This window comes from Petaurus breviceps, unplaced genomic scaffold (assembly GCF_028583685.1).
Source record: "Petaurus breviceps papuanus isolate PSGF00001 unplaced genomic scaffold, PetGlider_PUasm1.0 186, whole genome shotgun sequence".
NCBI classification, from domain to species: domain Eukaryota; kingdom Metazoa; phylum Chordata; class Mammalia; order Diprotodontia; family Petauridae; genus Petaurus; species Petaurus breviceps.
In genome coordinates, this window is record NW_027185798.1 from 23,610,957 (window position 1) to 23,635,877 (window position 24,921).

A 24,921-nucleotide genomic window follows, 5' to 3' on the forward strand; every position below is an offset into this window, starting at 1 on the left:
GCTTTACAATTATGAGAAATAAAAATGATCATTTCTCTTAACTCAAACATCCTTCATCCTACTTAAGTGAAAGAAAGCCACAATGTGTTGTCTTTCAAGAACATAAAAGTGTTGGGAGCCTGTGACACCCCTCAAGATTGCAAGCACTGTTTCTATAAAGTTAATTAAATTTATAACAATTAGGAAAATCTCCGTGGAGCTGCTTCTTTGTGTTTCTCTTTTTTTTTTTAAGGAAAATTATCTTTGTTTGCAGAATGTATGATGGTCTACTTAGAAAATTCTACAGAATCTACAAGCACAAAAATAATTGAGGCAAATAACAGATTTAGTAAAATAGCAGGATGCAAATAAAAATCTCCCCACATTGTTGGGTTTTATATACATGACTAAAAAACACAATAGGAAGAAACACAATGAGAAGTTCCACTTAACATGACAATATCCATTAAAAGTCAGAAATTAACTTACCAAGACATAGAACTTATATAAATGAAAAAAAAAAATCCCAGAAACAAAGGGAAATCTAAGCAATTATAAGATATTCAACATTCTTGGCTCAGTCATGTCAACAAAGTAAAAATGACAAGAATGCTAAGTACTACTAAAATTGCACTAAAGATTGATTCATTGATTGATTTTTAGCTTTCAATATTGGCTTTTATGCAATTTTGAGTTCTAAATTTTCCCCCCTCCCTCCATTCCATCTGCCCCAAGAAAGCATGCAATCTGATATAGGCTATATATGTATGATCTTATTAAACTTATTTCCACATTAGCCATGCTGTGAAAGAAGAATCAGAAAAAAAGGAAACAGAACCATGAGACAGAAAAAGCAACAAAAAAGAGAAAACAGTATGCTTTGATGTGCATTCAGACTCCATAGTTCTTTCTTTGGATGTGGATAGCATTTTCCACCATGAGTCTTTTGGAATTCTTAGATTATTGCATTGTTCAGAAGAGCTACGTCTAACAAAGTTGATCAATGCACAATGTGGCTGTTACTATGTCCAGGGTTCTCCTGGTTCTACTCACTTTACTCAGTATCAGTTCATGGAAGCCTTTCCAGGTTCTTCTGAAGTCTTCCTCTTCACCATTTCTTATGCAACAAGAGTATTCCATTTCATTCATATACCACAACTTGTACAGCCATTCCCCGATTGATGGGCATCCCCTCAATTTACAATTCTTTGCCACCTTCCTTGTATTTCTTGATACAAACATTTACCTGGGAAGGAAGGAAAGGAAGACAGAATGAAAGAGAGAGGGGGGGCAGGGAGGGAGAGAGAGGGAAAAAGAAAGAAAGGAAAGAAGGAAGGAAGGAAGGAAGGAAGGAAGGAAGGAAGGAAGGAAGGAAGGAAGGAAGGAAGGAAGGAAGGAAGGAAGGGAGCAAATGTTTATGAAGTGACTACTTCATATGTATTATTTATATATATTATTATATATCATATATACATATATATTATGTAAGGCCCTGTTCTAGGCACTTTACAAATATTATCTCATTTGGTCCTCACACCAACACTGAGAGGGAGGTGCCATTATCATCCCCATTTTACAGTTGTGGGAATTAAGACAAAGAGGTTAAATATCTCAGCCAAGGTCACACAACTAGTAAGTGTCTGAAGTAAAATTTGAATTCAGATCTTGCTGACTCTGGGTCCAGCACTCTGTGCACTATGGTGCCACCTAGCTGTCACATGAAATGAGCCCAAACCACAAAAACAGCCACATTTTTACCTTAGCGCTTGTCCATTGTGTTTAGTCCTAGCATTGTTGATTGATTGAGCTCTATTCCTATAAAATCCAATACAATTCTCCATTATATCATTTTTCCTTTTTAAAATGCATTAATTACATTGAAATTTTCTCTTGATGTGGCATTGTCATCAACAGGTACATCCTCCCAAAGGCCAGTTTCAGAAATGTAAGAGGTCAGTGTCATGAGATTAAATAATACCTGTCAGGGAGTAAAGTGTAAAGAGACTGGAAAGGTAGGAGGCGGCTAGGTTATGAAGGGCTTTGAGTGACAAACAGCATTTTGTATTTGCTCTTGGAGGCAATAGGGAGTCACTGGAGTTCACTGAATGCACGGTAGGACCTGCATTTTTGGAAAATCAGCATAATGGCTGAATGGAGGATGGATTGGAACAGGGAGCAAATGTTGGCAAGACAAGAAAAGAGAAATTTTCCAGAAAACATTAAATGCTTTAAATAAGCAAAAATAGGCTTTAAAGAAAAATCTATTATCTCAGACGCCAATGGAATTGCTTTAGTCACATAAGGTAGTGGGGAAATACTTGAAGCCAGCAGGCCCATCGGCCGACTATTGCAATGGTGTAGGTGTGGGGTGATGAGAACCTGCCCCAGAGTGGTGGCAGTGCCAGAGAAGAGATGGGACATGTTATAAGGGAGAAATTAGCAGGTTTTGGCAACAGCTTAGATATGGGGATGGGGGGGGTGAGAGATAGTGGGGAATCCAGGGGGACTCCAAGGTTGGGAGCCTGAGGAGCTGGGAAGATGGTGTGACCCTTTACAGTAATAGGGAAGGTAGGAGGGGGGAAGATTTAGAGGAAAGATAGTGAGTTCAGTTTTGTACATATTGAGTTATACTTAAAGGCAGTTGGAGATGTATGATGGAGGTTGGCAGAGAGTTTAGGGGTAGGAAAGGTAAGATTTGAGTATCGTCAGCATAGAAATGGTAATTAAATTCACAGGAGCTGATGAGATCACTAATTAAAGTGGTATATATAGAGGGAGAAGAGAAGAGGACCCGGCATAGACCCTTGAGGGACTTTGGACAAGTATTTCTCCCTGAGTTTCTGTTTCCCCATCTGTCAAATCAAATTAATTGCTATTTAGCAAAGACGGCATTACAAGTCAATTCTGAAGATCAAAATGAGATAAACACTCCATAAGCCACAAGGCCCTATATAAATGTCAGCTCTTATTATAATAGTTAGTAGCATGGATAATTATTCTAATTATTTTTAAAGCTTCAGAAAAGTCGATTTCCCAGCCGTCCAGTGTTTTACAATGCTGCCAGAATATTCTCCCTTAAATCTGGCTCTCATCTCTTGTTACAAAGCCCTTCTCCTCTTGTTTTGTCCTTGGCAAAGAAAGGAAAATAGGAGAATTCTCCTTTTTACTGACCCTACCCATGCTCACAAATAGTGAAGGGATCCATTAGCTGCCTCAGCTTCAGAATAAAGTCAATAAACATTTACTAAGTGTCTTCTGTGTGTCAAGGACTGTGTTAAGTGTTGCTGGGGATATAAAATTTTTTTCAAAAAGATAGTTTCTGCCCTCAAGGGGCCTATAATCAAATGATAAGTATAAGTTCATTCTTTAAATGGGTGGGTGGGTGTTAGGTGGAGGGTCCATCAGGAGACTCAGGGGATCTTTGGGACAAGAGCTGCAGTGACCATCGTTGGCAACAGGAACTGGTCCTGAACCTTTGGCCAAGGCATCCCTCATGCCTGGGCCTGTTTCTTAGGAGGCAGCATTCAATCATGTCCAACTCTTTGTCACCTCATTTGAGGTTTTCTTTGCAAAAATACTGGAGCGGTTTTACATTTATTTTTCCAGATCATTTTACGGATAAGGAACTAAGGTAAACAGGGTGAAGTGACTTACCCAAGGTCACACAGCTACGAAGTATCTGAGAACAGATTTGAACTCAGGAAGATGAGTCTTCCTGACTCCAGGTCCAGCACTTTGTGTACTGCGGTGCCACCCAGCTGCCCTAGAGGGGAAAGAAAAGCTATACTTGGCATGTTGTACTTGAAGATACAATCCCAGCTCCACCTCTTCCTGCCTGTATGACTCTGGGTAAGTCACTTGGCCCCTTGGGGGGTCTTGGTTATGAAATAATGTTGTTGGACTCGATGAGGTCTGAGGTCCCTTCAGGTTTTAAATCTGTCACATCTGCTGTTATTAAATCCAATTCTCTTGCATGTCATGGCAGCACCTTCCTGACATTGTCCTCTTCAAGAAGGAAGGACCAACAGTATCTATCAAATGAGGAGATGGCATTAAGTGAGCCCTAAAGTTCCTGCCTTTCTTTATGTTCCTAGTGTTTAGTAGGATGCCTATGTTTAATCAATCAGCAAACATTTATTAAATACCTACTATGTGCCAGGCCCTATCTAAGTGCTGGGGTTACAAAAAGAAGCTTCCTTCAGGGAACTCACAATCAAATGGCACATTATGGGCACTTGATAAATGTTTGTTGACTGAGTGGTTCTAAGAGTGTCTCTACTGATTTCGAGGACCTGGGTTCAAATCCTGTCTCTTCCACTTACTACCTGTTGTAATCTTTGGGTAAGTCACTTTGTCATTCTGAGCCTCAGTTTCTTGTTCTGGAAATGAGAAGGTTGTACTAGATCAGGAATTCTCAACTTTTTTTATGTCTTGGACCCCTTGGAAACAATATGGCGACATCTATGGATTCCTTCTCAGAACCATTTTATTAAAGGGATAAAATAAAATGCGTGGGTCTTCAAAGGAAACCAGTTCTATTGAAGCACAGTGATTTAAAAAATTATTAGAAATATATATTTATATGAAATAGATAATTAAATATATTATATTAAATATTTACTTAAAATATGCTTATATGAAATATATTTAAAATATATGTTGATATAAAACAATATACAATGCTACCATAAGATATATAATAATATGTAATATAATAATATACAGTATATAATAATATAACACATATAATATGTTATATATAATCTATCTTTAAAAATGAGTACATTAAGAATCCTCACACTAGATGCACCCCCAACCCTTTCTCAGTCCATATCTATGATCCTATGATTTATGGTGAGAGAATGATGATGTTTTCTTTGTAAAGAAAGCTTGAATAGCTAATCTGCCCATCTTGGGCCATTAGAAGGGTCATTAGGAGGAAGGATATATAGGCTGACAATTCAGAAAGTCAAAATAGAATCTCTGTGGAAGATCCCTGGCATGATAAGGGGCAGAGCTGGAAGGAGCCTTGAGGCCACTAATGGTCTTTACTTATTTACCCTCAAACTTTTTCAGCTTCCCCTCTGTTGACCAACACTGGGATAATGTACATTTAATATGGCCTCTAATGCAAGAGAATCAATAGCTTCATGCCACAGACGGTTTATTACACATAATCTGAAGTTTAACACATAAATAAATGAGTGAGACCCAGACCGAGGCACTTAAGAGGACAATGTTGGGTCTCGATTTCTCTCACAAATCAAAATGCTTCTTGCGTCTCATTAAATATTTCACATGGATGCAGGGAGTCGCCAGATGTTTTTCTTCTTAAACTATAAAGTGGGTTTCATTTGGGTTTATTGGTTGTTCTGGTCAGTGTTGTGGGAAAGGGGAGAGAGGTCTTGGGTTCAGAAATCTACCTCTGATGAGCCCTATCTTGGTGATCTTGGATAAGTTGCCTGACTTCCTTGGGCTCCCACATTGGTATGACCTGTAAAAATTCTTGATATATCGAGAAGGGGTGGGGGAGTATACTAGAGAGTCGCTAAGATAACTTCTAGACTCATTATCCTGTGACCTAGGGCAAGACATTTAACACACAGAGGCCTCAGTTTCCCCATCTGTAAAATGAGGAGGTTGGACAAGTAAGTGTCTAAAGTCTCTTCTGTCTCTAAATGTAGGACCCTGTGACTTCTGGTTGTCATGAGGAGATGCTATGTCTGCAATAAACTGTAATGGGGAGGAGGTGTTGTGGGGCATATGCCTGAAAGAGGAGAACTGTAGTATATGCACCCCAATATTTGTATCCCAGCAGATAAGATCATGTATTGGAGCTGGGAGAGACTCCAGACGCCATCTACTCAACTCCATTTCAAACTGAGGTCCAGAGAGACACTTGTCCAAGACATGTGGAAACTGAGGTCCAGAGAGACACTTGTCCAAGAACCCTCAGGTGGGAGGTGGATTAATCTGGCATTCAAAGCCAAGACTTCTGACTCCAAATCCAATGTTCTTCCCACGGTGAAGAACATCTTTTTCTCGAGGGTCTCCCTACATAACCCACGTGGATAGATCTGTGTTCACAGCAAAGTTCCAGGACACAAACATGCATCCATGGATGATATATCCACATGGGTGATGTATATACTCCATATATACATGCACAGATATGTGTGGGTATGTATTCAAGTCATAACCTATTTTGCATTTAGAAAACCTCTGGTACCAAGACCTCTCCAGGGTGGGAGGAGGTTAGAAGTGAGGGAGGGAGAGGAAATGACCTGCCCCCAAAATCTGCGATTTAGAGTGGCAGAGTTAAAGACCCAGCTCGCTTGTGAATTCCATATAAGCGTCTCTGCTGCCCTTGGTTTACCCAGGTTATGTAAGCACGGCATGGTCAGTTTTCTTTTTGTAAGTTATGTGCTAATCTTCAGGGGTGCTTTATCATGTAGTAGAAAGGGCCCTGGCTTTGGAGTCAGAAGACCCACATTCAATTCCACCTCTGAGGTCTACAACCTGGTTGACTTTGAACAAGTCACCTACCCTTCCTTGTCCTTAGTTTCCTCATCTGTAAAATAAAGGGGCTACACTAGGCAGCCTCTGAGGTCCCCACTGTCTCTAGCTCCATGAACCTAGGAAGAACGGAATGCCTGCTGTCACATCTGCTGGCCAGAGGGACTCATAAAGAAGGCCTTCAGTCATTCTATACAGAGCACTGAGGCTAGGAGGTTTCTGAAAACTTGTACTTGGCCTGTATTTTTTTGTCCTTATAGCTCTCAAATGTAGTATCTAAAGATCTTGGAGAAAAGAGGGAGGAAGAGAGAGAGAGGAGGGAAGAAGAAGAAAGTGGAGGGAGTAGAGAGGGAGGAAGGAAAAGAAAAAAGGGAGAGAGAGAAGGAGGGAAGGAGTGGAAGGGAGGGATGAAGGGTGAGTGTGTGAGTGTGTGTGTGTGTGTTGACTCTTTTTAGGCAGTGAGCAAGTATGAAAGGAAATTGGAAGTGGATTGTTAGGTTGCCCATGGATCCCACTATCCCCAAGTGAGGAAGAATGGGGGCAGCTAGGTTTTTTTTTTTTTTTATATCATGCAGGAAACCAATCCAGTTAGGATGGAATTTTCTCCAGCAGAGGAGAAGCAGAGGCAGCAACTTGTAACTAATATTTGTATAGTACCTACTATGTGACAGGCACTGTGTGAAGCACTTTAGAAATATCTCATTTGATCCTCACAACAACCCAGAGGTGGGGGGGAGAGGGGAGATAGGTGCTGTCAAAATTCTTATTTTACATATGGGGAAATTGAGGCAAACAGGTTAAGTGACTTGCCCAGGGTCATACAGCAAGTAGGTGACTGAGGCAGGATTTGAACTCAGATCCTCCTGATTCCAGTCCTGGTGCTCTATCTACCGTTTCACCAGCTCATTGCCTAGCAGCAACACAGATGGAACAGCTGGGTGCAATAGCCTGTCCTCACAGTCCCCATCTCTGCAAAGAAGAAAAGTGTTTGCATTCTCTCAGTCTCCTTTGAGACAGAGCCTTTTGTTCGTTCTTTTACTCAGATAAAGAATTAGCTAAAACCTCCCTGGGGGGAACCAAGCGGGGCTCCAGAAGATAAGGCAGCCAGCCCCAGAACTTAATTGTCATACAGTTATTTCAGTCATGTCCTAATCTTCATGATCCCATTTGGGGTATTCTTGGCAGATCTGCTAGAGGGGGTTGCCATTTCCTTCTCCAGCTCATTTGACAGATGAGGAAACTGAGACAGATAGGGTTAAGTGACTTGCCCAGGTTCACACAACTAGTAAGTGTCTGAGGTGGGACTGGAATTCACCTCTTCCCGTCTCTAGGTGAGGGAAGGGAGGAGCGCGACGGCTAAGCACATTCAAGCACGCACGCGCCGCCTAGCTGCCCCACTAGTGTTCTTTCTACTCCACCATTTCCATTTTGTGTGTGCTGGTTTTGTTTAATTTTTTAAAATCTCCTTCTTAATCTTTGTTACAAAGGATGGCCCTCTGGATAGGGAAAACAAGGATGTTTGAAAATGAAGCTTATGTAAAAATAAAATGAACCCTTTTTTTTTTAAAGACTGGGTCTATACTTTGCCAAAAGCCTGATTCTTTGGGGAATATCTCTGCTCCTCCTTCTGACCCTTCTCAGTGCTTCCTGATAAGCAGCAAAATTAAAGAATCTTCAGGCTGGTACAGGTGAGTCTCCTCTGTTTAATAAGACACCAAAGCAGAGAAACTCTCTAAAGCGTGTCTTAAATTTCTCTCCCATTCGCGACATCCATACAAGGTGTTAACTTCCCTTCCATCCTTGACAAAATCCAGGTAAGTGGATTCAAACCACAACGTCAATGCCGCTTGAGCAAAGCTGAGGGTTCCTTGGTCTGGGAAGCTTGCTTGGAGGTCACGCACTGTCCTAATAGAGTATCGGGAGCTCTCAGCACCGGGGATCTTAGATAGCTCCGAGTCAGCGTCTGGCTTGAAAGGGTAACAGTAGCAATGTCAGGCAGAAACTAGAGATTCTAAATCTCTTTGAAGCTTTCATTGACGATGAAGACCTTGTCCAGAATGCAAACTCAGTAAAATGTTCTAACATGGGAATGAAGTTACCTGTTGAAGTCCTCCCCTGCCTTCAAATGCCACCTCTTCCATGGAGTCTTTCTTGACTATTTACCCTATTTAGAAAGGATCTTTCCTTCTTTGGACTTCATTCAGCTCGATCAAATGAAGATATCTTAAGCCCCTCTGGTTTACCAAGATATCTATGATTCTGGCGCAGCCGTCAAGGAGCTCACAAGCTGAGTTACGCAGGGACCACTGAAAAAGAGATACTTAGTCAATGCAACCCTCTCCAGGGTGTTACAGGGAGAAGACAGCCACACTTGGAGTCAGAAGACCTGGGTGTGAATCCTGCTCTGCCACTTACTCCTTATGTGATCTCTTAGAATCCCTAGTTTCCCTGAAAACTCAGATCTCCACAAGGGTTTTCCTGGTTCCTGGGTAGCTAGCACCTTCTCAAAAAAAAATAATTAGTTTGTATTTGAGTATCTGCTTATAGGTTGGGCCCCAAAGTCTTTGATCTTTAATAGCTTAAAAGTGCACTAAGGCTTTTGGGACACCCCATATATGCACATGTTGTCTCTAACAGTGTATAAACTTCTTAAGGGAGGAAACTATTTCACTGTTTACTGAAATCCTCAGAGCCTGTCACAGAGCCTCAAATAGAATAGGTGCTTAATATGTGATTGTTAATTGGCTAGAAAAATCATTTATGGAAGAACTTCAGTTTTCTCATCTGTAAAATGGGAATAATGACATCACTGATCTCCTAGAATGGTTGTGAGGATCAAATGAGATAACAATTGTAAAGTGCCAAGTGTGATACCTGGCACAGAGTCAGTGCCACATAAATACTTACTCCCATCCCTTCCCCTCTGATATGACAAGTGAGTGTCCAAGGAAATAGGGAAACTCAGGGGATGTTGTTGTGGGCACAGCTCCTATGGCCCTTACAGCAGAGTAATTACTGCCTAGCCCTTCAATAGAGCCTGTACCCTAGGCTTCCAGCAGCACACAGCACAACCCACAGCACAAAACCTCCCTCAGGGAGATGCGCAATACTCAAGAACACAAGCAGCAACCTATATGCCACCCAAGTAACCAGCTGCTTCACAGCTTCTCTGCTTCAAGTTTCTCCCTCTCCTTCCCTCTTTCTTCTTCCCCCTTTCTCCTTCTTCCTTCCTTCCCTCCCTTCTTCTTCCTTCATCTCTCCCTTCCACTCCTTCCCTCCTTCTCTCTCTCCCTTTCTTCTTTTCCTTCCTCCCTCTCTACTCCCTCCGTTTTCTTCTTCCCTCCTCTCTCTCTTCCTCCCTCTTTTCTCTCCCTTCCTTCCTCTCCCTTTCCTCCCTTCACCCCTCCCCCTCCTTCTCTCTCTCTTCTCTTCCCTTCCCCCTCCCCCCTTCATTTCCCCATCCCTTCCAAAGTACACAGACCAACCTCCACATTGTAATGAGTCAGCCTAAGATCTGACATCAGGCCAGGAGCTTGGCTCTCCCTCCTTTTATCTGCTGCCTACAGGCAACCTCAGAATGAGAGACAGGCTGGTGCCACCATTAGGGCTACTGACAGCAGCTGCTGCTGCCTCCCTGTTCCACAAATCACCAGCCCTATCTCTCTGCTTGTGGTAACAGTATGAAGGGATTTCAAAGATAATTGGAGGGCAATAAGGGGAAGGTAGAGTACATTCAAAATCTGAGAGACAGAGTGAGCAAAGTGTCTTAGAAAGAACACTGTATATGGAATCAGAAAACCTGGGTTCAAATCCCAGATCCGTTGTTAGTTTGCTGTGTGACCTTGGAAAAACCACATAACTGCTCTGATTTGGATTTTCCTCTCTATAACATGAGGAGACTGGACCGGATGACCTCTCAGGTGTCTTTAGGCTCTACAGCTTCTCTCTATGGTGATAGAAGAAGAGAGAAGGAGAAAGGAAGATGATGGTAAGCAGTCCTTATTAACTGGAATGTAGAATTCACAATGGAAGGGGTGTTAGACTAGAAAGGGAGGTGGGACCGGCTCATGGATGGCTTCGAGTGTCAACATCAGGAGTCTATGCTTTATTAAGTCGGCTGTGGGAGACCAGAGAAGTTTTTTTGAAGAGAAGAATGATGTGATCAGAGCAATGCATTAGGAAGGTCCCTGAAGCAGCAGTGGAAAGGATGAGTTGGCAAGGAGAGAGGCTGGATACAGGGAGGACAGTCAGGAGATCATTGCCATAGTCCAGGAGAGAGGGGACAGGAGTTAAAATCAATTGGTGCACACCAGAGTTAGCCTCTGTACTACCTCAGTTTCCTCATCTGTAAAAGAGGGATCATGAGGACACCTAACTCCCAGGATTGCTGTAAGGATGAAATGAAATATTTGTAATGCCTGGCACGTAGTAGGCACTTAATGAATGCTTGTCTCCTTCCAAAGATTGGGTTAGCAAGAACTGGCTAAGAATTAGGGTTAGGCTAGAGAGGGTTAATGATTGACTTGCCCATGGTGAAGTCAGAGTGACAGAGTCAGGATTTGAACCCACATTCTCTAACTCCAAATCCTATACATTCATTTTCCCTCCTGTGCCTGGGTGATCTCCCACATACCAGTAATATTATAGGCATATCAAAGTACCTAAGTGACCTTGAAGGGTCAGCTGAAAGGAGATGTTAGAAGAAAGGATGAATTTTTAATTTGGGGATAGGTGGCATTTATTCTTTGCCATCCCTTTCTAGAGACTCAGTGGGTTATCTGTGGGTGTCAGGGGATCCCACCCCTTAAAGTAGAGAGGATTTCTCTCAGCATGTTTACATCAAGCTCTTCTCTCTTTCTCCCCCCAATATATGAATGACTCTGGCTTGCTTATAATCCTGTAATAATCTATGCAATGAGACTATCTGGTAAGTCACTTCCTTCTCTGAGCTTTGGTATTCTGTTCTATAAAATTTATGACTATTTGATGACTGACTTATGCTCAAGGATGATGTGCCTTGAATTTTGGAAAAGAGTCTGTGTCTTTAAGCAGTGTCTCCAGAGGGCATGTGAGCCTGAGGTGATGTTGCCAAGTCTAAATGCAATCATGTGTTTCACAGGGCACTGTGGAGAGATATCATTTGGGTATCTTTTAATAGACATTTTCAAGATTTTCTGAGGCCTCCAGAAGATGAAAAGAAAACCAATCCAATCAGAGCTTTGGGAGAGGCCATTGGGATTGGGCAGAGCATCTCTCAAGTAATGAAGCCTCCAATCAGGTCAGTGATCTCAGGGGCCAACCTTTTCTATAGATTTGCCTAGAATGGGTTTAGCCAGGCAGCATAAACCCATCAACTCTTAAGGATCTGTGCCCTTATATTTGTTTGGACATGGGATGTGTTCTATATCCCCAGACTGCAACTGGTCTTACTGAATCCTGTGTTCCAGCTGCTGTAATTTGACCCAACTATTCTGGAAAGCAATTTGGAATTATGCTTAAAAATATCCACACCCTTTTACTCAGAGATCCCACCCCAAGGAGGTCAATGTGTTCCAAAATATTCATAGCAGCCCCTTTTTGTCATAACAAAGAACTAGAAAGAATGTTGATTCTCACTGATTGAGGAATTACTGGGCAAATTGTAGTATACAAGTATAATGAAATATTCCTGATCTATTAGAAATGATGATTGTGAAAAATTTGGAGAAGCATGAGAAGGTTTATGTGAACTGATGCAAAACTGGAGTAGGTAGAACCAGGAAAAATAACTTAATACCATGACCACAACAACATAAAAAAGAATAAAAGGAGGAGGAGGAGAAGGAGAAAAAGAAAAATAAGAAGGGGAGGAGGAGGAAGAGGAAGAAGAAGAAGAAACTAAACACTATAATTATAATGTCCAAGTTTGTCCTTCAAGAAGAGTTGTAAAAATGTATCCCACTCCATTCTTTGCAGGGGTGGAAGACTATGGGTATGGAATTTTTGTATAGACTAAGACACTCAGTTGATATGTTCATTAGTTTGCTCAATTGGTTCCCTCTTCCTTTCTTTTTGCTTTTTTTTTTTGGAGGGGCAATTGGGGTAAAGTGACTTGCCCAAGGACACACAGCTAGTAAGTGTTAAGTGTCTGAGGCCGGATTTGAACTCAGGTCCTCCTGATTCCAGGGCTGGTCCTCTATTCACTGTACCACCTAGCTGCCCCCTCCTCCTTTCTTTTTAAAAAACATTTTTGAAAAGAAAAACAACTAACCTATAAAATAGAACAAGGAGAAATAATTTAGGAATTCCTGTACCACCTGAAAGCTGTAATCATCATCATAATAATAAGCCTAAAAATAATGTTTCTACTATTTATTTTAGTCTGAACTTAAGAAATAAAACAAGCATTTCCATAGCATATAGAATAGAAAAAAATTATTGCACACGAAGCTGTAAATAGATTATGTACAACTTGCTATTCCTTTTAAATACATAAAAATCATGTAAAAAACATTTTTGTTAAGTGGGGTGGTTGGTTGGGTAGGAATGATCTTCCTCACATAGGATCCTTTCTTGGCCTCCTCTGGAAGCCCTCTGAGGCTGCCTTCCATGTCCTCTCTACATATCTTGCACATACATAGTTATTTAATATTTGTAAAACACTTAGCAGAACTCCTGGCACATAGGAAATGCTAATACATGCTTATGTCCTTCCCTTCCCCATCAGAATGTAAGTTCCTTAAGGGCAGGGACAATTTTTTTTTTTACTTTCTCTGTGTCTCCAATGAGAGAAGAAGGTGATGTAAAGACGTGATATTGGTCATCTTTTTTTAATATTAGGAAACACATGTACACAAAAGAAAACACAGAGTTAGGTGAAATTACGTAGAAAGGGCAGTTGTTTCCACAAGAAATGGGCAGGAAACGGAATGACTTGACCCCAGGGATTCATAGGATGGGAAAATCTCAGAGCTGGAAGGGAGTTCCCAGGCCCTCTGAGCCTAACTCACAGCTGAAGGAGAATTCTCCTCTAACATACACCTAATGAGAGGCTTTGTTTCAAGCCCTCCTGGGAAAAGGAGCCACCAACTCCATATTCTCCTCTGGCATCATTCCAAGTGTTGGCCAGTTTTTTCCCTGAATCCTAATAAATTAATCAATCAACCCTAAATTCTAAACTAATCCTAAATCAGCCTCTTGGTAACTTCAGGTAATTGCTCCTGGTTCTGTCCTCTCAAGCCAAGCAGCACTAATCTCATTCTTCATTCAAGGCGGCCCTTCTGATTTTTGATGATGGTTCTCATTCCCCTCTCCCAACTTCTGCCTCTTCTCTCACATTCCCTTTGTATTTTCTTCTCCAGCTTAAATATTCCTGTTCCTTCAAATGATCTTCACATGGTATGGATTCAAGGTCCTTTAGCTCTCTCATTGCCCTTTTCTGTACACTCTCCCACTTATTGAAATCCTTCTTAAAATGGGGCACCACTAACTGAAGTCAGTACTCCAGAGGGGAATCTGCCAAGGTCAGGGAACAGAGGAACTATGACTTCCTTCTGTAGACAGGTAAGTAGAGCAGAGGATGGAGCACTGGTCCTGGAGTCAGGAGACCCTGGAGTCAAGAGGACCTGAGTTTAAATCTGGCCTTAGATACTAGCTCTGTGACCCTTGGAAGGTCACTTAACCCTGATTGCTTCCTTAAAGAGGAAGATGCTGGGAGAGAGAGACAGAGACAGACAGACAGAGTCTGGAGTCATGAAGATCTGAGTTCAAATCCTATCTCAGACATGTATTAGCTATGTGACCCTGGGCAAGTCACTTACTTTCTCTCTGCCTCAAGTTGTAGAGATAAAAATTGCATCTACCTCCTAAGGCTTTATGAGGACAAAATGAAAGAATATTTGTAAAACTCTCTATAAACCTTAAAGCACTATATAAATGTGAGTTATTATTATTCAAGTTTTGTGACTTGACAGTGGGGTTTAGTAACATTATAGTTAACAATGTTATTGCAAAATGGCCTAGGTATCCAGGGATGGAGAATCTGCAACCTCAAGGCCACATGTGGCCTAGGTTCTCAAGTGTGTCCCTTAGAATCCAGACTTCACAGAACAAATCCCCTTAAGAAAGAGTTGTTCTGTAAAACTTGGACTCAGTCAAAAGGCTGCGCCCAAGGACCTAGAAGGGCATATGTGGCCTCAGGCCGACCACTTGGATAGGCAATATATCTCATACTGAAGCCTGCTTATATTTATATAGAATGGGGAGGAGGATAGGAAGCTATCACAAAATGGAATGAGCCACCATTAAGAGAGCCATAGTACCCAGAACCAGAGAGGGGATAGTTCAGCTTAATTCCATTCTGATCAGGCCATATTTGAAGGTTGTGTTCTGTGGGCCATAGTTTAGGAAGGACATTGATAAGCCAGAGGACATCCAGAAGGAGGGTAATCAGGACAGTGAAAGGCCTTGAGTCCATGCCATGTAAGGACATGGTGAAGGAAACATGTTTAACCTGGAAACCAGGAGAGAAGAATTAGGAGGGGGACAGAAGAGCTGTTTTCCAGCATTTGGAGGGCTGTCATTTCTGTGGAAGAGGATAGACTGGTGCTACTGACCCTAGAGGAAAGAGCATGGAGTAATAGAAGGAAGGGACAAGGAGGTAGACTTAAGGTTGAGATATAAAGTAAAGGTACTTGTTGGCAGGGGCCAACAATAAGAACTATCCAAAAATAGGATCGGCGATCACTTCAAGGAGGGGGCTCCCCCGCCCCTCCCTCAAAAGCTTCAAATAATGGCTAGATGATCTCTGGGTTGGGGTAGGGGGCTGTTGCAGAGAAAATTAGACTAGCTGAGCTTTAGTCCCTTCCACAGCCTTGTAGAAGCAATGAGCCTCCCATCAGGAGTTCAGATCAAGATTGAAGGGCCATTTGTTGGGATATTATGGACGCAATTTCCATTTCAGTTCAAAGTTGAAGTAGGAGACCTCCGAAGTCCTTTCCAATTTGAGGATCTATTATTCCGGGATTCATTCATCATTCTCTTCCCAGACTCAATCTCACTTTCTTCTGGCTATGCTCTACTCCCCAATCAAAATGTCAGGGTTTGGAGGTGATGGCAAAGAAATAAAGAGCAGAGGAGGAAAACAAGAGAGGAGGCTCAGGTGGAGAGAGGAGAAGAATGGGAGTGTGAGGAGAACTCGAGTAACGAGCATGGACTCAGGTGCCAAAAATAGTGTTAGAGTCACGAAGAGATGTGAAATGCTACTTCTGTCACCTCGAGCAAGGGCTTTAATCATATAGTGGATAGATCTAGGGTCATGCATTTTGGAGGGAGAGGAAATGTATGAGAAGACAACCAACCAATAAACTTTTAAGTGTCTGCTGTGTGCAGACCGCTGTGCCAAGTACTGGGAGAGATACTAAATCTAGATAAAACACGCTTCCTGTCCTTGATGGGTTTCTAGTCTAGTAGCAAGTAAGACACTAATCCAGATAGTTATAACATTGTTCATATGGGGGGTGGCTAGGTGGCGCAGAGCACTGGCCCTGGAGTCAGGAGGACCTGAGTTCAAATCTGGCCTCAGAAACTTAACACTTACTAGCCGTGTGACCTTGGACAAGTCACTTAACCCCAATTGCCCTTCCTTCCCCCCTCCAAAGAACAAAAAACCAAAAACCAACATTGGTCATAAGATCATGAATCTAGAAGTGAAAGGGACCTCAGGGGTCGTGTGGTCCAACCGCCCCACTTTACAGATAGGGAAACTGAGGCCCAGAGATATTAAATCAGTTGCTGCAAATCCATAAAATTATATGGCAATTTCATTAGACAGTAATAAAATAAAGTACTCTGTACTGAACAAGAAGGTCATTATCTTCCAAGGGATCAGGAAAGGCTTTCTGCAGAAAGTGGCATTTGAGGTGGACTCTATAGGAATCTAACCCTTCTGTATGCTTGCTGTATGCAAAATATCTTGGCCCATTACAAAGTTTCTAAATTTGAGCAAGAAAGTGATGATTATGCATATTTTTACAAAGGTTTTCTTTTTCTTTTCAATTGGGGGTTATGGTAAAAGAGGGAGGGGGCAGGACTAGCTGAAAAGAAAAGACGGTCATTGAAGATTTTTGTAATGTACAGAAGAGAAGAGAAGGAAGGCCAGAAGGAAACAAGTTCCATTTTGAATGCATTATACATTTCAAAGAAAAGCAATCTATGCATAAGACTCACAGTTTCATGTATAACCCTCTTTTCCTTTTCTACTTCGTATATGGAAATGCTCATTTTATTCAGTGTGGTTAAGTTCAAAATAATAGATAATTTTTTAAAAAATCAAGTGAGGTGAAAATGTGTTTTACATTATACACATATAACCTCTGCCAAATTGCTTGCCTTCTCGATGAGGTGGGGAGGAAAAAGAGAAAAAGAATGTGGAACTCGAAATTTGAGGAAAATATTAAAATAGTTTTTATATGGAATTGGAAGAAAAATATTAAATTAAGAATAAAAAAAATAAAAATCAAGTAAGCAATTATTTCTGGAACATCTACTTCATGCCAAGCACTAGGCTATACAAAGACAAAGGGAAACATTCTAATGGGTGAACCACATATTCCTTTAGAAATATCTACAAACAATACATATACAAAGCACAGAAAAAACAGGCAGAAGGAAACAATCATGGGGAAGGTGCTAGCAGATAGGAGAACCAGGAAAGGTCTCCTCAAAGTAGAGTCTTGAAGACCAGAGATTCCAAGAAATAGAGATGAGGAAGGAGGGTACTCCAGGTATGGAGGATGACCAGTGAAAAGGCACAGAGATGGAAGATGTGTGAAGGAAGGAAAGTAGGTGAATATAGCTAGCCCTTAGAGTGTATGAAGGGGAATAATGAGTAAGAATGGAAAGGTAGTTGGAGGCAGATTTTGAAGGACTTTAAACACCAAATAGGAATTTGGTCTTGAATATAATAGGGAGCCATTGAAGATTATGGAGTAGGATGGTTGACGTAGTTAGGCCTGTACTTTGGGAAAATTACTGTGGCAGCTAGGTCAGAAAACATGAATCAGGGAGACCAATTAGGGAGCTCCTGCAATAATCCAGATGTAGGGTGGTAAGGAACTTGAGTAGCAAGGGTGGTGGCTGTGTGATTGGAGAAAAAGGAATATATGTAAAAAACTGTATATAGAGAGAAAAATGTCAAATGTGGTAATGAAGGAGAGTAGAAGATGACACCAAGGTCATGAACCTTGGTGACTGAAAGGATGGTATGATGACCCCTACAATAACAGGAAATTTAGAGGAAGATAATCAATTCAGTCTTAGATGTGTTGAATTTGAGATGTGTATGGGACATTCAATTTGAAATACCAATTAGCAGTTCATAATACAGGAATTAGACTGAGAGTGCCAGAAAGCAAGCATACTATTTATTGTCCATGGATAGATCAGTTCTTAGACATATCCTTCCCTCACTCTGCACCCCTTTAAGCACAGAGAAATACGATAACTTTGGCCTCAAAGATGGTCGTTGGGTGATTCACAAATCTTACCCTTTCACTAGAGTCTAGGATCAGAATATTGCCTCCAATGTAATAGTATTTTCCTTCCCAATAAGACCTTCAGAAAGGCCTTATTTCCTCTGATAGAGCTCAGCCCCTTGAGGCCAGGGGCTTTCGTTTTTGTCTGTGTATTCCTTGCACCTAGCACAATATCTTGTATAAAGTTTGTTGAACTGAATTGGCTTGAGGGACCTGGACCCTTATTGTATGCAATCTCTTGTACTCTATGGATATCTACTCTGACAGTCAGAACTGGAATGGGAGAGGAGGATAAGTAGAGTCAAGAAAGAAAAAGGAAGTCACCTAAATACCCTGCTGGATGGGTAATGGATTGGTTAACACTCCAACACTGGGCCTTAAAAATGCAGATAATTCCCACATATTTATTTCCAGCCTCCAACTCTCTCCAGAACTCAAATCACTAATATTAAATATTAGTAATCTAATACCCTGTTACAATAATGAGCTCATTTTGTGCATAGGAGACAATAAAATTGCCCCTAAGGTCCACTTGGTTTCTTCCTTGGTTTTAGGAAGTTTATTTTAGATGAAAAATTATGACTTTTGTCACATTAGCTCCTAGAGCTCCCGGTTAGGAAACTTCCCAACACCTAAGTAGAGATTGAACTTTCTGCCTAGCCTTACATTTGTCTCTAGTTAATCCCTATCCTTTTCGTGGTCAGAGTAAATTCAGTTTACTGGAAACATTTGAAGAACAAAACCACATATTTATATTATAGTGTCTGTGACTAGAAAGGCATTGGGAGGGAAAGATGGGAAAGAACTGATCTTTTCTTGAGACTCCTCTCAACCTGAGCTCTCTACTCTGAGATGCCTAAAGAATCAATGACTCTCCTTGTTGATACCTTCTGTCTCTGCCACACCTGATTTTGCTCTGGATGTGCTCCATCTTCAGGAATCTAGATGTTCAGAATCTCCTTTCCCCCCCACTCTGAAATAGTTTCTCCCTTTCATGCCAATTTCTTAGGGTATGATCTAGTCTCTTTCATAATGATTTTCATTGATTCAAGGAAGTGTAGAGGCTCTATTCATACTCAGCTCTGCTTGTTTCAATTCGATTAAAAAATATTTACAGGAGCAGCCAGGTGGCGCAGTGAGTAAGAGCACCGGCCCCAGAGTCAGGATGACCTGGGATCAAATCCGGGCTCAGATACTTAGCACCACACCCAGAAATAACTGGCCATGTAACCTTGAGCAAGTTACTTAATCCCAATTGCTTTAATATATATATACATCTAGTCAAGGCACCAGAGCCAAATGGAGTGGTATCAACCTAGGGGTATGATGATAAATGTTTAACAACTGACTCTCTGGACAAGAGAGGGGAGATGTACATATGAAACAATTTAAAACTTAATCTGTATTATTAACATTTTCTCCATCATTCTCTTAAGTCTGGGCAATCAATAAAATACTAAACCAAAATGTGATTTACAATTTGCCATTTTCTGAGGTGTAAATACTCACATAGACATTTTAACAATCAGCTCTTTCCAGCTAGTTCAAGCTGGTTCCACCACAGTCCTGTTTCAACCCAACCCTTATAGTAATAACACTAGTTCACATTTAATAAAGCAAAGTGCTTTATACATATCTAATTTGACCCTGCGAGGAAATTATCACAGACATTATGATTCCCATTTTGTAGGTAAGTAAGACTTTCTATTTATCCCTCTTAAATTTCATCATGCCCAGGAAGGCAGTTTGGTATAACAGATTTGGAGTCAGGGAGACCTGGGTTCAAGTCTTACCTCTGAGAATACTAGCCTTGAGATCCTGGCTAGTTACTTAACTCCTCAGGGTCTCTCAAATTACAAATTGCAGAAGAGCATTGACAGAGGGAGGGTCATTATCACAAGCTCCCCATACCAATGACGTCTCCAGCCTAAGATCAAAAAACATTGTTCTCGCCTGTGCAGATCTTTTGAAAATTCTAACTCTGATATGCAGTATATGAAGTGTTTCTTCCAGAATTGTGACATCTGAAAATTCAATAAGCATGACCCCTCTTCTTTTTCTGAGTCACTGGTAAAAATTCTCAACAGTTCAGAGTCAAGAACAGATCCCCGGGGCACACTACTGGAGACTAGAATCCCAGAAGACCTTGAAGTTTATCCTGAACTTGCCCCCTTTTCTTTGTTTGCCCATTCATGATCTTTGGAAATTTTCTCATTTTCTGTGTCTGTTTCTGTCTCTCATTTACATGATATAAACCACTCTCTTTACTGTATCTAAACACAACTGCCTTCCCTCCCCCACTATAACCAAGCCCGTCTCAGCTTATACTTGCTCAGAAGTTTCTGCTTCAGTGACTTTATGGATTGTGAAGTCGTAGAGGGCAGGAATTTTCTTTTCCCTCTTTTTATATCAAACAGTGCATTGCACATAGTAGGTGCTAAATAAATGTTAATTGATTGATTGATGGAGCATTCAGATCCAAGTAGACAACAGTTTCTACCCATGTGAGTCTCCTTTTCAGGAACACACCTTTCACCCTCCCTGTTAGAGTTTATAGAAAATATTCTGCCCAGTAAGCTCCCTTGGCATCATTGGAAAAGGCCCAAACAAGGACTCCATTTCCTGATGCATGGATTCATTTTGTCATTTCCTTGCCTGAGGCTGTTCACAGCCACAGAATATTAAGTAAATGTAAACATTTCCTCATTCAAATTGTGTCAAAATCAGTGCTTTCTGGGAGCTGGAACTGAGTGTCCTATATCCTTTATCATGGTGAGGGTGTTGCATGAGCAGGGCTTAATTATTGTAGTAACTCTTAATATGATAATAATGAGTCTGATAATGATGATAGTCTAAACATTCCTGTGAAGGCAAGAACAATGGTGAGCAGGATTGGGAAGAAAGGAATGATTTTCAGGGTTCCTGGGAAAGAACATTTGATTTGAAGTCAGAGGATCTGGGTTTGAATTCCACCACTGTTACCTACCACCAGTGTGACTATGGGCGAACTGCTTCCTCTCTCTGTGCCTCAGTGTCCTTCTCTGTGAAATGAGAGAGTTATACTAAGTGATCTCTGAGATCTCTTCAACCTCTAAAATCTATGGTTTTATATAATGTCTATAGAAGCAACATAGAGGCAGAAAATAGAAAGCTGGCCATGGAGTTGAGAAGACCTGGTATCAAGTCCATCTCTGACATACAAAACCGTGTTTCTTAACTTCTCAATGCCCTGCCCAAGGAAACTCTCCAAGACTGTTAATAGCAGGGCTGGTGCTATTCTGCATTAGCAGAAGGTATTTCCTTCCTGGAAGCTACAAAATTATAGCTGTGATCTCTAAAAAAAAGGGGATGGGGGGCAGGGAAAGGAACAGCCTGGCTAGCTGTGATGGCACATGCCTATAATCTAGCTGAGGCTAGTGGATTGCTTGAGCTCTGGAGTTCTGAGCAGTAGTAAGGGTCACACAAACACAAGCATCAATATTGCAAGCCCCCAAGAGCAGAGGGGAGGGAGGACCATCAGGCTGGCCAAAATGGAACAGGTCCAAAGTTACATGCTGGTCAGTAGTGGGATCCAGCCTGAGAGGGGACGCTACACTTACAACCTTGGGGCAGAGACGAAGACTCAGTGTCCAAAAATTAAAATAAAAGGCTACCAATGTAGTTAGTGTTTCTCAAATTCTTCAAGTCTTTTTTTTTTTTTTTTTGCTTTTTGGAGGGGGAAGGCAGGGCAATTGGGGTTAAGTGACTTGCCCAAGGTCACACAAATAGTTTTTTGTGTTAAGTGTCTGAGGTTGGACCTGAACTCAGGTCCTCCTGACTCCAAGGCTGCTGCTCTATTGACTGTGCCACCTAGCTGCCCCTCTTCAACTCTTTTTCAAATAATTTGTCCTTGACAGGCTACACAGTGGACACAGGGCTGGACCTGGGGTCAAGAAAAAGAGGGTTCGAATCCTAACTTTTGTGCTTATTAGCTATGTGACCATAGCAAGTCACTTCACTTTTCTGAAGTTCATCTTTCTCATCTATAAAATAAGTATAATAATAAACTCCAAGTGGGGAAATGAAGAGTCAGACACAACTGAAATGACCAGACAACAATAGCCCAGCTTAGAAGGGTTTTTTTGAGGCTCAAGTGAGATAGCTTAGGTAAATGGTATATATTTACATGAACGACACTCCCTTTCTAGAGTAGTGAGGGCAAAGTCAAATCTTTTGAAAGTAGAAGTAAAGGTTTGGGGCGGCTAGGTGGTGCAGTGAATAGAGCACTGGCTCTGGAGTCAGGAGGACCTGAGTTCAAATATGACCTCAGACAACGCAAAACTAGCCGCGTGATCTTAGGCAAGTCACTTAACCCCAATTGCCCTACCTTCCCCTCTCCAAAAAGCAAAAAAAAAAAAAAAGTAAAGGTTTGGAGAATTCTCTGGAGATGACTTTCCTAAGTTACAAAATATTGGATGAGATCCAGATGCCACTAGCCCTTGCTAGAACTAAGCCAAATTAAAAAGAGTAAATAGTACTTCCAACTTTGATTAGCCTGGAGAGGGGAAAGGAAAATTCTTACTTTTCAAAGGAATATATGTACATAGGCTGGCTTCCCTGGTGGGATGACTAAGAAGATCAACCCTGGTTCCAGGGGATTCCTTCTCTGCTTTGTCCCCCTTGAACCTTAAAGCCAGAGCCAGGGAGAGATGTCAGGGCTTGAGCCATTCCATAAGAAGTCTTCCACCTCCTGGGGCTCTGGGCTAACAACAGGGCGCTATTAAAATTGAGACTATTCTTAAACTCTGCAAATTAGAATAGAAAAAAAGCATTCTTTAAAATTGGATTAGTATCATTGTGTGGTAAGAAATGACAAAGACGAGGAATGTGGAGGAATGTGGGAAGATTTGCATAAACTGATGCCGAGCAAAGCGAGTAGAATCCAAAGAACGAAATATATGTATGTATGTGTGTAGGTACGTATATATACATATATACACAAACACATGTGCACATGCATGTATATACATGTATACGTGTGTGTATAACATTTCTATTGTGACCACTATGTGCATAGCACTGTGACTATATTTAGGTATTTAACAAATATTCTCATTTGTTCCTCACAACAACCTTTTGAGATAGCTGCTATTATCATTCCCACTTTACAGCTGAGGAAATTGAGGCAGACAGAGATTAAGTGACTTGCCTAAGGTCACACCACTGGTAAAGGTTGAATTTTAACTCAGGTCTCCTGGCTTCAGGCCAGAGTTCTATCTACTGCACCACCTAACTGTCCTGCAATAACTTCCACGTAATTTAAATGAAGAGATCACTAAAACAAAGATGAACTCAGAATAGTGAGGGTTGTACTGAAGGGGAGAAAGTGAGAAGATAATGACATATATTTCTTCATGCAGTAGGTGGTGCAATGGATAGTGCCAAACCTGGAGTCAGGAAGACCTAAGTTCAAACCTGACCTCAGACACTTGCTAACTGTGTGACCCTGGGCAAGTCCCTTAACCACATTTGCCTCAGTTTCCTCATTTGTCAAATGAGCTGGAGAATGGGGACACAGAGAGTCAGACATGACTGAAAAACAGCAACAAAACTTCATGGCAGATGTGGAGGTTTGATACATTGGTTCTTGTGGTGGATGTTTTTGCTTAATTTTTAATTTTTTTTGTCACAAAGATAGTTCAATCTGGAAGCATAAGGTGAGAATTAGCTGTGATAGAAAGACAAAAGGCATCAATAAAACATTTTTTTAATTAGATTTTCATTCTTCAAACTGTTCCTGGCATAAGAATCTCTGAATTGGAAAGCTGGGCATGACTTCAAGGGATCATCTGATTCAGCCCATCTGCCTTCAGGGAAGTACGAAGCTGGAAAACAAAGCCGTGCCACATTCACATTTTAATTCCATTGAAAATTTGAGCAAAACGTCATAGAGGTAAAGAGTGTCTGGAACAGAGCTGGCAAAACAATATGTCCAGCATTACTTTGGCAGACAAAGATGGCAGCCAGACGGTTAACAACAGCCAGTTAGTCCACACGCATTTATTGAGGACTTACTATGTGCTGGACATTGAATTAAGCCACTGGTGATAGGGAAAAAGGCAAAAACAATCTATGTTCTGAAGGAGCTCACGTTCTAATGCAAACAACTAGGTATATATAAGATATACACAGATGTTTAGTTGTGTCCAAGTCTTCATGACCCCATTTGAGGTTTTCTTGGCAAAGATACTGATGCGATTTGCATTTCTTTCTGCAGCTCATTTGACAGATGAGGAAACTGAGGCAAACTGGGTTAAGTGACTTGCCCAAGGTCACACAGCTAGCAAGTGTCTGAGGCCTTCAGGCCTGATGCTCTATCCACTGTGCCACCTTGGTGCCCTTATATACAGAGTAGATACAAGGTAAGCTGAGAAGGGGAGGTACTAGCTAGTACTATACAAAGAATATCAGACTTACAGAGTTAAGAAATTTAGGTTCAGCAAAAATTTTAGGGGCAGCTGGTGTTTAATTGATTGGTAATACCTCTCTTTTTTTTTTTTTGTCTTTTTGGAGGGGAGAAGGCAGGACAATTGGGGTTAAGTGACTTGCCCAAGGTCACACGACTAAGTAAGTATCAAGTGTCTGAGGCTAGATTTGAACTCAGGTCCTCCTGACTTCAGAGCTGGTGCTGTATTCACTTCACCACCTAGGTGCCCTGGCAATGTCTCTTCTTTAATGCTATTTCCACTGATCAAATGCTATCAGTTTCTGACATTGAACCATTTGATGGTGCCAAGGAGGAAGAGTACTCCAGGCATGGGAAATTCTTGTTGTTCAGCTGTTTTACATTCATGTCTGACTCTTTGTAACCCCATTTGCGGTTTTCTTGGTGAAACACTGGAGTGGTATGTCACTTCCTTCTACAGATCATTTT

General features: G+C 41.3%; 1 long non-coding RNA gene across 2 annotated transcripts in view; it reads left to right on the top strand.

The window, feature by feature from the left end:
• Positions 1-24,921, top strand: part of LOC138162104 (uncharacterized) — a 60,238-nt gene that overhangs the window by 15,693 nt on the left and 19,624 nt on the right. For both annotated transcript variants that reach the window (XR_011168547.1, XR_011168548.1), the window contains exons 2-5: positions 3,586-3,828; positions 8,065-8,183; positions 10,394-10,483; positions 11,615-11,773. This is a non-coding gene — a long non-coding RNA (uncharacterized lncRNA). The remainder of the gene's footprint in view (positions 1-3,585; positions 3,829-8,064; positions 8,184-10,393; positions 10,484-11,614; positions 11,774-24,921) is intronic.